This window comes from Mastomys coucha, unplaced genomic scaffold, assembly GCF_008632895.1.
Source record: "Mastomys coucha isolate ucsf_1 unplaced genomic scaffold, UCSF_Mcou_1 pScaffold17, whole genome shotgun sequence".
In the NCBI taxonomy this organism is placed as follows: domain Eukaryota; kingdom Metazoa; phylum Chordata; class Mammalia; order Rodentia; family Muridae; genus Mastomys; species Mastomys coucha.
In genome coordinates, this window is record NW_022196899.1 from 38,528,425 (window position 1) to 38,544,079 (window position 15,655).

The window sequence follows — 15,655 nt, forward strand, 5'->3', positions numbered from 1 at the left end:
AGGGGAAACTGGGAATGGAGAAATTTACATGTAAATAAAGAAAATATCTAATAAAAAAAAAAAAGAAGTTGCTACTTCTACAGTGATTCCATACCCACCTCATTGCCAACCATATAACACCAACGTTCAGCAATTGAGGTACCCGGATTTATGTCAGAGTTAAGAAAGCATTTTCTTCAGCTATGTCTCTGCAATCCACAGTCTTGCAGCTATGGCCCACTTCCAAGGTTTTTCTGCCAAGGCAACCATTCCTGGAAGGTCAACAATGACTGCCAAGATCTTTAAATATTCCTGACACGGTCGATCCCTTTCTTGTCCAATGATTTGTGGGTTTCTTTCTCAATCTTCCCTCTCTCTCTATTTTTTTTAAACTGTCACTTTTTCCTATTTTCTTACCTCAATATCTCCAGTTTGAGATCTCTTTTCTATGTATCATTTATTTATGAATGTTATTGCTATCATAAAACTCCAAGGGAATCATCAATTTACCAAAGAAATAGTTTACTTTGACTGAGCTTGACAGAGAGAGAAAAAGAGAGGGAGGGAGGGAGGGAGAGAGAAAGACAGAAAGAGAGAGACAGAGAGAGAGAGAGATCATAATGATAGAAAGACCATAACAGCAGGTGAACAGGCAGCTGGGGCATAAAGCTAGGAAATCACATCTGCACCCATAAGCTGAGGAAGCCAACTAGAGTTGATGCACAATGCTGTATATTCTTAAAGACTTCCTGAAGTGTTGTCCCACCTTTCAAAGGTGCTATGATCTTCCCAAATACTTATTCTAACCCAGAACCAAGTATTCAAATACATGACCTTTGAGGGTCAATCAAACCACCATGATAACCAAATTTATTACTGTTTCCATCCTCTGGTGGAACTCAGTATTTCTTCCCATTATATATTTTAGGCTTATTCATTTAATTCACTTGTTCATATTTGGAATGGCCTATCATCATTTTCTTACAAACATTTCCTCTAAAAAATCCATGATTTATTTCTCAGTATACAAGTAAAATATCACATATCATGATAAAGCAGTTTCTAACTACAAACCATAGAGAAGAGTTAATATAATTCTCTAGTCAACCAAACAAGATAACTATAAGTCTCTGCTTTACAGAAGCTAGTTGAACTCATAGATTCTAGTTACCATACTGTAGAACTACAACTCAGATCTTATTATGATCACAAGTGCAATGCATGTTTTCTTACTCTGTACTCAAGACCTAGAGATGCCTTATTGAAATGTCCAATAGGTAATTCAAACTTACATTCAAACAATATTTTAACGTGTATTTCTATCTAAATTCTGTAATTCTAAATCTTTCTCTAAACACATTTCACATATGTACTACACAAGAATTTCTGATACTTATTTTTACAAATTATATAGTCAATGAGTCTAACCCAAAATCTTCCAATAAATTTTCAACTGAAGACTCCTAGTTAACTTTCTTCATTTCTATATGATATACTTTTATATTTTTGTTATTTATATATTATATCTTTCAATAGAGGTGAAATTTATTTACAAGTGTTAATTTTGCACCATGAAGAAGTAGAATATACTAGCATTTCTAGCTTACTGAAGCAGCAATAATGATATATGTGTCTTAGTTACATTTTTGTTCTATGATAAGACACCATAACCGAATCAAAGTATAAAAATAACAGTTTATTGTATCTTACACTTCAGAAGGTGAATCCATGACAATTATGGTGAAGATCATAGCAACAGGCAGACAGACTCGGTGCCAGAGCAATAGCTGGGAGGTCAAAATTTGATGCATAAACAAGAAGTAGAAAGAATTAATTAGGCTTGTCATGGACCTTTGAAATCCCTACTCCCACCCCACCCCCCAGTAATATACCTCCTCCAATAATGCCACATCACCTAATCCTTTCCAAAGAATTCTACCAACTGGGGACCAAGTATTCAAACACAGTAGTCTGTGGCAGCCATTCTCATTAAGACCACCATACCATATATAAGAATATATCCACAAGAGCCGAGGAATTCAGATCAGAGTTTACCTGGAGGCTCTATATTGGAAAGGCTAATAATGTTGGCTTCCTTTTATTTGCATACTCACCCCTACACAAGATAGTGCAGAGATAATTATTCCCAGTCCCACTGGGGCAAGAGAATTAAGAGAAACACCTTCACTCTCAGCCTGCTTCCATGAAGCCCAGCACCAAGCTATTCTTTTTCTAAACTACAGCTTAGCTGGTACTATGGTTAACCCTGTAAATACCAGTTCCAGGTGAGCTCCTAAAGACCAAGGGCCCAAGCTTTTCCCCACATAAGAACAGTGCACATAGATCAGGCTTCGGGTCCACTGTATCAAAGATCAGGTCTTCATGCCAAACCCAGGTACAAAACTCATTTAATGTTGAGCCATGCATCAGAAGAGCCTGGCTGAGAATACTAGACCAAGAATGCTAATGAATCCTACTGGGGCTGCTCAGAATCTCTAGATGAGATGTTTACCTTTCTTGGAGAAATCAGTCCACAATAGCATGTAAACAAAATAAAAATTTCAACAAAAAAAGAAGAAAATCATAAAAGAAAAAATGCTCTATGAGACAGCTTCCTAAATCATGGGTAGGTATCCAGAGGAAATTCTGTAAGTATATAAAAGATATGCATTCACTCCCATGTTTATAGCAGGACTATTCACTACAACTACAATATAGGATCAGTGAAGTATCCACTGAAAGAAAAATGGGTACAGAAAATATGTGCTATATATACAACAGAACATTTAGCAAGAAAAAGAAACAAATATTGTCATTGCCAAGAACCTCAATGGCACTGGAGAATATTTTGTTGGGTAAAATAAACTAGAAACAGAAAGATAAATATGGTATGTTCTCATTTGGGGGTAAAAAAGATTTAAGATGAGCCCTTAAAAGAAAAGAGTACTATAGTGACCCCTGGAGGCAAGGAAGGGTACCGAGGACATCAGAAAGATGTTGAATAATAGATGCCAAAATAAGGTTAGGTAGGACAACCAAGCTCTAGGCTGCTAGAGCTTAGTGCAGTAACAATAATTTATAACAATTTATAAATTTGAAGTCTCCAAACATAAAAGATAAATTTTAAAGGCTATGTAGTCAGTAGCATTTGGTCATACAGAGTATGCATGTGGATAAGTACATAGCTTATTTCTCAACTGCTATCCACATCTCTTTTATTATTATTATTATTGTATATTTTCTCTATTTACATTTCAAAAGTTTTCCCCTTTCCAGGTGTCCACTTCAGAAATCCTCTGTCCTATCCCCCCTCCCCCTGCCTTTATGAGGGTGCTAGGCACCACTGCTCCCTCTCCTCTTCCTGCCCTGGCATTCCCCTACACTGGAGCATTGAACACAATGACTTCATGAATTTCGCAGGCAAATGGATGGAACTTGAAAATATCATCCTGAGTGAGGTAGCTCAGTCACAAAAGAACACACATAGTATGCACTCACTGATAAGTACTCAAGGTATGTACTCACTGTACTCACAGTACTCACTGATCTTAGCCCAAAAGTTCGGGATAACAAAGATTCAATTCACAGACTATATGAAGCCTAAAAAGAAGGAAGACCAAAATGTGGATGCTTCAGTGCTTCTTAGAAAGGTAAACAAAATAATCACAGTAGGAAATATGGAGACAAAGTATGGAGCAGAGACAGAAGGCAAGGCCATCCAGAAACTTCACTACCTAGGGATCCATCCCATATACAGCTACCAAACCTGGACTGTATTCTGGAGACTAAGAGGTACTTGCTGATGGAAGCCTGATTCAGCTGTCTCCTGAGAGGTTCTTTTATAGGACAGGAACTATACAGGCTTAGAGATCGCCAAGATCAAGGCTAACTAAACAGTGAGAGTCAGATCCACTGGCTATGTTTTCTCATCACTGGAATTACAGTTATGAACTACAATATACGTAGCAGTTTTTACTTAAGTTCTGAGGATGGAACTCTGGTCCTCATGCTTATGCAGCAAACACTTTACCAACTGAACATCTCCAGCCCACAGCCTGTCTTGGGGATTCATAGTTAAGTATAGAATAGCAGCATTTGATATTTTACAGGTACTTTGACTGGAAAGTGTGCAGGATCATGTGAAGTTTTCAAATAATTTAAAACTGGAAAAAGACCCTGAGAAGGAGCCATATGAGACACAATTTGAAACCTGAGTATCATTTAAGGTGCTGAAGAAATGGCAGCAACAGACAGAAAGTCTGTAAGTAAGACAATAGCTTTCTTGTTCTAGGAAATACAGTGATAGTTTAGAGGGACAGTTTAGAGTTCTTAGCGAGGAACACAAAGGAGACAATGATCTCAGGCCAATTGATTTATGACTCCTTAGGTCTGAAGTTTTATGATAAGTATAATGTAAAGTATTTGAATCATTTTGATTCAAGAGGACTGAAAAGATCAGTTTCCATTTCTCAAAGATCACTTGAGTTGAACACCATAAATTGTTTGGAAATTATGTGTGGATTTGAGATGCCTAGTTATCGTTACTGCAGTGGTCAAGATAAGTTATGTATGTTGGCATTGAAGATACAAAACTTGGAATGTTTTCAGGGATGTTCTTGCAAGGAGCATAAATCAGGTTTGGTGGTCAGTTGGAAGAAAGATTGACACAGGTAAAATAAAAGCAATTAAGAAGTGATTTTACTGGAAATTGTGATGGACTCATACAGGAGGGAGGTTTGTGTGCAGTGACTTTAAAGAGTTTGTCAGTTTCCAGTTTTTGAGGGAAGGAAAGGGAAGGCATTGGCATTGTAGCTGGTAACAGGTGATAAGTACAGAGATATTGATTAAACAGTACACCATTTATACTTTTACACCCTTACAAGTGTTGTAGGCTAAACTATCACTTGAGTCATGCAGTTTGTAGGGACCAGCAAAGGGATTGTAGGGGCGAGCAGCTGAATTATTTTCTCCAGAGTATTACAATTTGTTTAATTGGAATGAAATAGGGGCTTCCTAATTGAAATAATATACGCAAACTAAATTTTTTTCTAGTATGGTACAAGTGTAAGCCCTAGAAATGCCATGAGTCCAGAAGTTACCCAGGCTTGATGGTTTATCAACCCTATTGTCTAAAAGAATATCAAAAACAAGAAATAACTTGGTGATTTCAGAAAAGTAAATAGACTTGAGAACCTAAAATGGATAGAACTAACAACTTTGAGGACGAAGTAATATAAATATGTACGTGTGTGTACATGTGCATGTGTGTATGTGTGTGTGTGTGTATGTGCTTGTATGCATTAATAAAAGTCATACTTAACGAGAAACAATGGGATTTATTGTGTTAACTCTGAAGCTGTAGTCACACTACATGCTAGAGTACTTGTCAGAGATACACTGTTCCATGTACAAAAACCCAAGGACCTGGGAATTCAGACTATTGGATGTGTTGAACAATCGGTGCCAGTATTGTGATCTATGAGGCATATAATCAATAAAAACAGCAAACACTGCAGGTGCATGAAAATAAAGATATTTAATCTAGTGACATGAGCCCTAAAAAACCATGAGTTTTGTAAATGAACATATACAGATAACAGAATGGAAGCTGGTGGCCAGCTCAGGATCATACATTATATATTTCTGGTAAGTGTCATTATTCAGCAGTGAGGAATAATGAACACACTCCATCAAGGTTCGAAGTGGACAAGAATATTTCTCAAGATAGAATCAGGCTTTTGTTTATATATAATAGCATGAGAAAGGTTAGCTGAACATACAAAAGACAGAAAAGCATTCGCTAATTTAGAAAATCTGTTCTCAGAGAAAAAGATTCTGTCCAGTTTGTTACCAGTGTCAGTTTTCCCTTTGCACTTGTATCCCAGCAGGTGATATACATTGTAAGGGAGAACATAACAAACCCCAGCTGCAAACATCTTCATAAGAATGAGAAGCAGGACTACATTGTTATTTTCTATAAAAAATCAAATTTCTTGTCATCTATAACATGAGAAACTACAGATTTTTATGCACATGTAAGGAAGAAAATTCACCTCTATAGTAGACAAGTAGCCCCTGGGGCAGAAGTATGAGCTTAATGGCCCCTAAAATCTTCAGATTTAGCCCAATGTCAATAAAAAAATCTGTTCTTTTTGTTCTAAAGAACTAGAATTAAACGTAACATGTTCCTAAGTATAGAAAGATGGGTTTTTCCCCCTTGCTTATACCCACATTCAGGCTAGACATGGGTATCAGTTTTGTAAATTAAAGTGTACTATCTCCTATAGCAGGGATGATAACGTGGGGATGTACTCCAGATGCTCTTCCAGAAGAAATAGATATTTACTTCCAGCTCCATTATGGCAGGTTACAGACTTCAAAAATTCCAGTTCCAGGAGATCCAGTGTCTTCTTATGGCCTCCTTGGGCACCGCATGCCATTGGATGTAGATAGGAGGACACAATCTATTTTCATTGATAGTCCCCTCTATCAATAGAATGGACTCTTGATATCTAGACCTCTGGTCTCTGTTCTGTTGCTTCTTGTTGTTTTGGTCTTTGGGAAGCCAAGGTCAGTAAAGAAACAGTAAAGAAAAATTTTAGTTTGAAATTTTACCTCTATTTTCACATTTTATATATATATATATATATATATATATATATCATATATATTTCACATGATATATATATATCATATATATTTCACATGATACATATATATACATGTGTATATATGTATATATATGTATACATATATGTATATATATGGAATGTGGAGATGCAGAGGAATAAGCCACTGTCATTTTCCTTGTCTGGCTTTTTCAGCTTCTAATGCTGATAAGATATCTAGTCAATTTACCACCCATAGTTTTAACTATTAAAAGACATCTCTAAGCTTAATAGCTGAATTTAAACCCTTAATAAAATTCTGTGCCACATAGCTTTGAGGAACAGAAACAGGATTCACACAATCACCTGTAAAGTTAGAGATTATGGCCCTTTCAAACATCCAAGAATAATTATTAGAGAATTTCAATAAAATTAACCAAGAACACATCTGCTTCCAAGAGATTCTGTGCCTATTTGAAAGAATCAAGTCCAGGCTTCCATATAATATATGAATCTCTTTGAAAATGTAATCCAAATGTGGTTATATTAGATTGAAGTCTTTTGTCAAAATGCTCAAATGGAGCATTTCCTGCTAAATCAGCCTCACTCCCTGCCATGAGATCTTCATTTGATACACACTTTGTCAATCACTTTGTAATTGCAAATATCTGCATGGGGACGTTATCATGCTCAGCAGTGTTTCAGCAGAAGATGCTAACTGTATCTGCTGATGGCAGTGCATCTTAAAAGAATAAAAGCTACATGGGCACATGCCTGTATTGTAAGGTGCTGTACTAAAACAACAACCTGGGAATGCTCCTTGACTAGGGCATAGTATATAGGTTCTAAATATTTAAATTTACAATTAATAGTCCAGAATTTTTTCCAGTAGTAAAGGTCTACAGAAATTGTTCTGAAGTTCTAACTTGGAATTCACAATCTGTGGAAATTAAAGACTATGTTATATTATTTCACAGGAAACCATACAAAGCACATACAATTTCTTCCTAGACGTTGTATATTACTTCCAAATGACTGGAAATATAGTACAAATGCAAAGTAGCTTAGACAGTGTGTTAGATAAGAAACAATGACATGGAAGAAAGTCTTCTATGTTTTATACAGATACAAACTTTGTCCTAAATATTTTTATCTATATTTTGTTGAATCTGCAAATATAGAAAAAAGACACACAGGTCAATTCTTCTTCTAGGCTAAAACACACCTAAAATATTATAGGACTGGAAAAACTCATGCCAGTAAGCATCTGGATCCGATGCTGACATTTAAAATCTTGGAAAGTCGTTATCCTGCTCTGGTTTCAAAAACCACCAGGGTGGGGGAGCAATAAACTGAGAAAACAGACAATTTTTATTTAAAACAACTTGTTTTTGACCCACAGCCTTCACTGTTAAATTCTATATAGAGAAAATAATGATGATGATTTTATACAATATAGTATTCTTTTATTTATTTATTTACTTATTTATTTATTTATTTATTTATTTTTCATTAGATATTTTCTGTATTTATATGTCATTGATATCTCCTTTCCCAGTTTCCGCTCTGAAAAAAAAAAAAAAGAAAGAAAAAAAAGAAAATTAAATTAAAAAAAAAAAAACCTGTTCCCTCTCCCCTACCCCCTGCTTACCACCCTACTCTCTCCCACTTCCTGACCCTGGCATTCCCCTACACTGAGGCATAGAACCTTCACAGGACCAAAGGCCTCTCCTCCCATTGATGACCAACTAGGCCATCCTCTACTACATATGCTGTTCAATATAGTATTCTTACACAACTAGAATAGACCCACAACAGAGAGTAAAAAGAATTGAGATTGGAAGGTAAAAACCACTGAGAAATGGTGGATAGCTCCACATATAGAACCATAAGCAAGAGATACTAACCTGAACCAGAGTGCTGGATCCACAAAGTGGTAAGAGACTTCATGCTATGTTATCAAAATGCTAGCAAAAGTGTGTGGACTAGCAGAAGTGGGACAGGCCTGTGAGACATGAATATTTGCAGGAATTATTTCCAAGAACACTTTCATTCTCAAATTCTCACAGTTGATACTTAAGAAGTTTTTCTAGGTAGAGGAGAAATAAGTCCTTAGAGATAATACAAGGGACTGCTCTGTAACACAGCCTACCTTTCTTTACCAGAGCTGTGGCATAAACGGGAGCAATGGACTTTCCAGTCAGTATCCTCTAAGATTTTGTGTCACTTAAAGAAAACAAAACAAAACAAACCTGAGATTAATAAAAATATTATGAAAGAGTCCCCTCTCCCATGTTTGTTCACACAAACACTTGTCTGTATATGACTAGGATATGCCATTCAAGGTGCATGCAATATAATCTATTTTAAAAGCGCTCTTCAGGAAGCCCCCAAGAGTGCTTTGAGCTACAAGGGGGTGAAAAGCAGTCACAAAACACAGACAAAAAGAAGCAAAAGTCAGTAGAGAAACTTAACATTTCTGTATCATACAACATATATCACAGTTTCAAAAGATATCTACTGATGACAAATTGTATGAATTCCACATAAAAGTCATTTGAGAACAAAGAATTTTAATTATTTTTCATCTGTAACTTACCATTTTGTTGTCTTGTTGCTCTAGGTAAAACCTTCCAGTATTCTCTGGGGTAGAGACTCGCAAGGATGATGTACTTTCTTCTTTCTGATCTAGGGACAAAATACAGGGACTTATTAAATTTGATAAATACTCTAAGATTTAGTTTTAATGTTTCTAATCCAGGTCTGGATGTACCCTCTATCTCAAGTTTGCTGAGAGATTCTGTAGTGAATAGATGTTGAATTTGTCTATATTTTTTGGCTTGTATGAACATAAATATTTAAATATTTTTAAATCTTGAATGATGAAGTAGTATTGATTTTCTGAAATTATTGCTACTTGATTATGACATAAAATTTTCTTTGTATATAGACACATTTTCAAAAATGGTATGAAGTAATAATAATGATTATGGTATAAGTAAGTAAAGTCCTACTAATATTACTTTTTCATTTACTGAGTAATTATTCTTGCATATTTTCAGCCATTACGTATGACATTTTTGAAATTTACAATTAATTAAGCTTATGATCAACACAAAAGTATAGTTTTCTTTTCATTAATAAAATGAGTCAGATTTCTTTTCTTTTAAGTTTTATTACATTATAATGAGAAAAGTTACATAATTTCAATTTATCTGAATTTGTTAAGATTTAAAAACATAGTTTAAGTAAATAGAATTAAATCACATTATTGCTTTCCTTTTATAACCCAACTCTGCCCAGAGACCCCACTTAAATACCTACAAAATCATTTTTGTCATATTCTTTAAAATTTATAAAATATTATAACAATAAAAACGAGTATTATAAAAGTTGTTTGGTATAAAACAATCAATTTAACAGTCGTATGTAGATGCTTTTCCATGACATTACTGAAAATGCATAAGTTTTTCTCAGTATAAATTTTAAATAACACCAAACGTTTTAGATATGTATTTCGAAATAATATATCACTATTAATATTTGCTTAAACAAACATAAATATATAAAGTATTTTTGTTTGTTTCTTTCTTTTATATTTAGTAGAGCTTAAAATCTTAGCTCTTACTGTGGTAATTTGATACAAGAAATACAAACTTCAAGCAAAGCATTCAGTCTCACTCTTTGCTGTTCTCTTACAAAACCCCTCCCAATTTAATTGTCTACATTTGTTTTGGGTAAATAAAAACTTTTAAAATATGTAAGCTGTTCTGAAAACCATAATATAGTGTAAAAACATGAAATAAACAATAGTCTAATAGAGAGGCTGAGATAGAAGAAGCAAGATTTCAAGACCATTATGTTGTACACAGCCAGACATTGTCACGAACAAACAAGCTGAAAGTGTGTATAGATTGTACAATATTGGACCTATTTCTCCAATTACCAAATTAGAGAGACCATGAATGACAATCCACAAATTTCTAATTCCTCATATTTTGGGATTTCAATCGATTAGGATAGGTTGGTAGTATTAATTTTCATATTAAGATATTAAGAAAAAGTAATTGTCACTTCCTGTTGTTTTTGTTGTAAAAGGTATAATTAGGTTTGTGTGGATTTGTTGAAAGATTCCTTTCTTGCTTCTTCTAGGGTGTAGTTTTGCTCCTTATGTTGATGTTTTCCATCTATTATCCTTTGTATGGCTGGATTTGTGGAAAGAAATTGTGTAAATTTTGTTTTGTCATGGAATATCTTGTTTTCTCCTTCTATGGTAATTGAGAGTTTTGCTGGGTATAGTAGCCTGGGCTGGCATTTGTGTTCTCGTATGGTCTGTATGACAGCTGCTCAGGATCTTCTAGCTTTCATAGTCTCTGGTGAGAAGTCTGGTGTAATTCTGATAGGCCTGCCTTTATATGTTACTTGACCTTTTTCCCTTACTGCTTTTAAAATTCTTTTTTTGTTTAGTGCATTTGGTGTTTTGATTATAATGTGACTGGAGGAATTTCTTTTCTGGTCCAGTCTACTTGAAGTTCTGTAGGCTTCTTGTATGTTCATGGGCATCTCTTTCATTAGGTTAGAGAAGGTTTCTTCTATAATTTTGTTGAAGATATTTACTGGCCCATTACCTACTATCTTTAGGTTTGGTCTTCTCAGTGCGTCCTGGATTTCCTGAATGTTTTGGGTTAGGAGATTTTTGCTTTTTGTATTTTCTTTGACTGTTGTGTCAATGTTTTCTATAGTGTCTTCTCCCCCTGATATTCTCTCTTCTATCTCTTGTATTCTGTTGGTGATGCTTGCATCTATGACTCCTGATTTCTTTTCTAGGTTTTGTATCTCCAGGGTTGTTTCTCTTTCTGATTTCTTTATTGTTTCTACTTCCATTTTTAGATTCTGGATGGTTTTGCTCATTTCCTTCACCTGTTTGATTGTGTTTTCCTGTAGATCTTTAAGGGATTTTTATGTTTCCTCTTGAAGTGCTTCTAGCTATTTACTTGTATTCTCCTGTATTTTTTGAGGGTGCTATATATGTCTTTCTTAAAATCCTGTATCATCATCATGAAAAATGATTTTATATCTGAATCTTGCTTTTCCGGTGTGATGGTGTGTCCAGGACTTGCAATGTTGGGAGAATTGGGTTCTGATGATGCCAAGTAACCTTGATTTTTGTTGCTTATATTCTTATGCTTGCACTGGTTATCTGGTTATATCTACAGCTACCTGCCATGGCTAAATCTGACTGGAACCTGGCAGGAAGGCCTTAAGTTTGAGGTCACTGCTGGGCAGTGCTGGCACTTGGGAGGCAGAGGCAGGCGGATTTCTGAGTTCGAGCCCAGCCTGGTCTACAGAGTGAGTTCCAGGACAGCCAGGACTATACAGAGAAACCCTGTCTTGAAAATCCAAAATAAATAAATAAATAAATAAAATACTAATAGTGATATACTATTTTGAAATATATAGTTAATATGTTGTTTTATATCAAACAACTTTTATAATACCTATTTTTATTGTTATAATATTTTATAAATTTTAAGGAATATGACAAAAAAAGATATTGTATGTATTGAAGGGGGATCTCTGGGAGGAGTTGGGGTACAAAAGGGAAACAAGAATGTGATATAATTCTTTTTACTTAAAATATGTTTTTAAATGTTAACAAATTCAGATAAATTGAAATCATGTAACTTTTCTCATCATAATGAAATAAATTTTAAAAATAAAAAACAAAACTTAATTTTCATCCCAATTACTAAATCAAACTTAAGTAAGAAAAAACTTCAATTTTTACCTTGGTAATTTAAACAAGTGGTAATATATGTTATTAATTTATTTTATTAAATATTATATGTTGTTATATATCTATAGTTATTATCTTTTATATTTTACTATTGTTAATATATAACTGATAAATATCATTAATATAAAAAAAATACATAGCAACAGGCCAAACCTCAATAGATTTCTATTTCCTTGGCCTTAAAGTAAAGGGTGGATGAAAATTCCACTATTAATGGATTAAAAATACAAAAACGAAAACTATAGGAAGAATTGTTTTCACATCAATAATATCCTAACATAAGAAAATAATACTTAAAAAATAAGACTATGATTATAAAAAAGATATTTTTATATATCTTCATTTATCTAATATCTCAGGATATCATTAAATATAAATTTGTAAAACTATTATTTAAATACAAAGTGCTATATATATTAATTTTTGTGAATTTTAAAGTATATAAAATCTAGAATTTTATAACACTTAGCAGATCTAGAAGGAATTTGATCTCATGACATTAAAATATAAGCAATAAGCCAATTTTTCCTTAAAACCAATAGGATATAGTATCATAATACATTAATGAAACATTAATGAAACGTTAAAAATGGCTATAATATTTTTGGCCATTTGTCCCCAAAATAAGTGATCTATTCCCTTTCTGTTGAGTCTAGTCTCGATGTACAACTTTTCTTACCAACATAATACACAGCTTTTCTACTAACAATGGATGAATAAGGCAGAGACTTAAAAGATCTCCATTTCTTGCTGCCTTGTGGTAATGATATTTCCACTTGACATATATAAGAAAATTTAAAGTCAAGCAGGGATGCTGTCTGGAGGATGCCCCAATTGCTTGAGTTGGCAGTACCATTTATGAATCCAGTCAACAAAAGTCAGCCACTAACTATTGGCCATGTTGAAAGAGCCACTTTGGGTATCTCTGTTGAGTTAAGAAGCTTCCCAGCTGTAGTCCCCATTGATTACACATGAAGAAGCTCAGACAAGTTTCATCTAGTTAATACACTACACACTTTCATAGACTCAAAGAGGAAATAAATATGTTGCTATTTAAAACCCCTTAATTTCAGGGCTAGTTCATTATGAAGGAGGAGAAGCAGAAACAGAGGGGAAAAATTCATTTTGATTTTAAGTGGATAGTGACTTTGGACTGGCACTGCTTTTGATCTGACAGCAGCTCCATGACCTTTGACAATTCACAATGCACCCTTTGTCCCAGAGTCTTGGTTTCTATAGATATAACTTCATGGAGTTGTTGTGGGAACTGAACAGTGCCTCTTACGCTTTTTCTCGGAAACTGGAGCTGAGAAAAAGTTTAATGAATGGAGTTGTTGTAGTATTGGTGCTCTTGAGAGAGTTGTGAAATTCCTCTGTGTTTATATTACATGAAGCTTGAGTCTGAGAGGGCTTGGAGTATTGAACAGTAAATGGAGGTGAATAAAATGCCTAAGACCAGAGCTACCCCAATTTTAAAGGATAGACCAGAGCTAGTCCAAGTGTAATAAACACATTTTAAAGGCTATTATCTATGTAATAGTAAATTTTTTGGAAAATAAAGTAGTTTTTAAATGAGTAACATTTGACCAATTTTTTGCAAATTATTTTTTTCTACAAAATATTTAACATCTGCCTATCTTTCAGAAATGTTTAAAGTAATATATTTATTTTTATGTTCTTATGCAGCTAGAATACCTAAGATTAGTTACCTATACTTGAAAACATTGGAATTGATATTGCTGTTTGCCTAATAAAAATTATTGATTAACCCATTTACCATAAAACTGAAGTAGCTTTATCCAAGAAACACGATATCAATCACAGAAGTCATAGATGTGCCTCAATCATATTTCATTACATCCCTCATCTTGGTCTTCATTACTAAACTTAGATTTTAGCTTCTGATAATAACTCCCATTTGTACCAGACAGCCTTAAAGATGCTGCCCCACTTAATTATATGTTACAAATTTCCTGATGGTATTCTCAAGCCAGCTCTCAATTTGACTTCTTATTCTGAATGGCTTTTCAATGTCCTTAAGGGAAAATTAACTCTGGATTGGTAATGACACTTAGTATCTATTGATGTTATCCTAACAATAAGTATTTTTATCTTTATGTTGGACCAATTGCATATACTAAACTACCAATTTCACTTGCCAGAAGTCAAACTCTTAATTTCCTCAGTACTGACTCTTTCTAACTCAGCAGGATATGTCTCCTCTCTCAAGCTTCTACCATAGACTGATTTTGTTTAAGAGAGAGCTGAAGTCATTCTGACATGCAGCCCGATGTCCGCTATTCCTGCTATAGCTTCTTATTAATGGGTACATAAAATTCAATGGGTATATCCCTTGATCTTATCTCTGTAGATGAGAGATCTCTTATTCTTGACTAGTTTTTCTAGGATTTGTGACATCAACATAAGGCAAATTTATTCCCAACTTATTGGAAGAAACCCAAAATGAGATTAATTAGGAAAAAATTGCACACCTGAAAAGAAATAAATATGTTGTAATTACCAAGCCATTCCTAGAGTTAACATTTTATTCATTGTATACTGTATACTGGATATGTATTATTTTTTTAAGTCCCATCAGTTTAATAAAAAATAAAAAATAAATAAAAAGTCCAACCCAACCCAAACCAAACCAAACCTAACCAACCAAACAAACAACAATGGCAAGTGTAGAGGCTACTGGGCAAGAGCACATGGATTCCTGTTACTGGCACCAGGCCTGGCTACAAGGTCTGCTGGGATTGCTATTGTTACAAGGTTGGGGAGGTGGGGATGATTCTCCTGTCAGAGGAGCCAAGGTCATTTGAGTCAGGACCCTTACTTCTGGGTTATGCTCAGCTTCTGTATGCCCCAGATGTTGTCTAGCAGGCCAGAGATGAAGGCTGCAGTGGGCTTCTAACAATCAACTAGCAGCTCCTTGACTCTAGCAACCCAAGTATTCTCACTTTCCTCATCCAAGTGTTCATCCTCCTCTACCTCAAGCTCTGGGATCTCCTCTTCCTGGCAGAAGACATTCCCACAAGAGTGCTCTAAGATCTAGTCCTTCAGGTAGAGGCGCTTCCTGAGCTCCTAGTTATCTTGCCTGCAGTCCCTGTCACCATCCCCAATGTCATTTCTTGGTAAAATTCAGTTTAGCAAGGACCTTAACTGCCTCTAAGACCTCATATCTGAGCACTTAGGTATCTGACTTGTTCATTCCTTCTCTACCACCCTTTAGTGACAGCAGTCCACCACTCCTACTTCCATCAAAAAC

General features: G+C 34.7%; 1 long non-coding RNA gene across 5 annotated transcripts in view; it reads right to left on the bottom strand.

Annotated features, from left to right (window-relative positions):
* Window positions 1-15,655, bottom strand: part of LOC116095147 — a 78,906-nt gene that overhangs the window by 11,227 nt on the left and 52,024 nt on the right. For 3 of the 5 annotated variants that reach the window (XR_004120469.1, XR_004120471.1, XR_004120470.1), the window contains 4 exons: window positions 9,187-9,275; window positions 8,740-8,813; window positions 8,495-8,592; window positions 5,497-6,534 (listed from right to left, as the gene is read on the bottom strand). This is a non-coding gene — a long non-coding RNA (uncharacterized LOC116095147). Of the gene's footprint in view, window positions 1-1,689; window positions 1,767-5,496; window positions 6,535-8,494; window positions 8,593-8,739; window positions 8,814-9,186; window positions 9,276-15,655 lie in introns of those variants that run through there. The other 2 variants (XR_004120472.1, XR_004120473.1) reach the window with 2 other exon arrangements.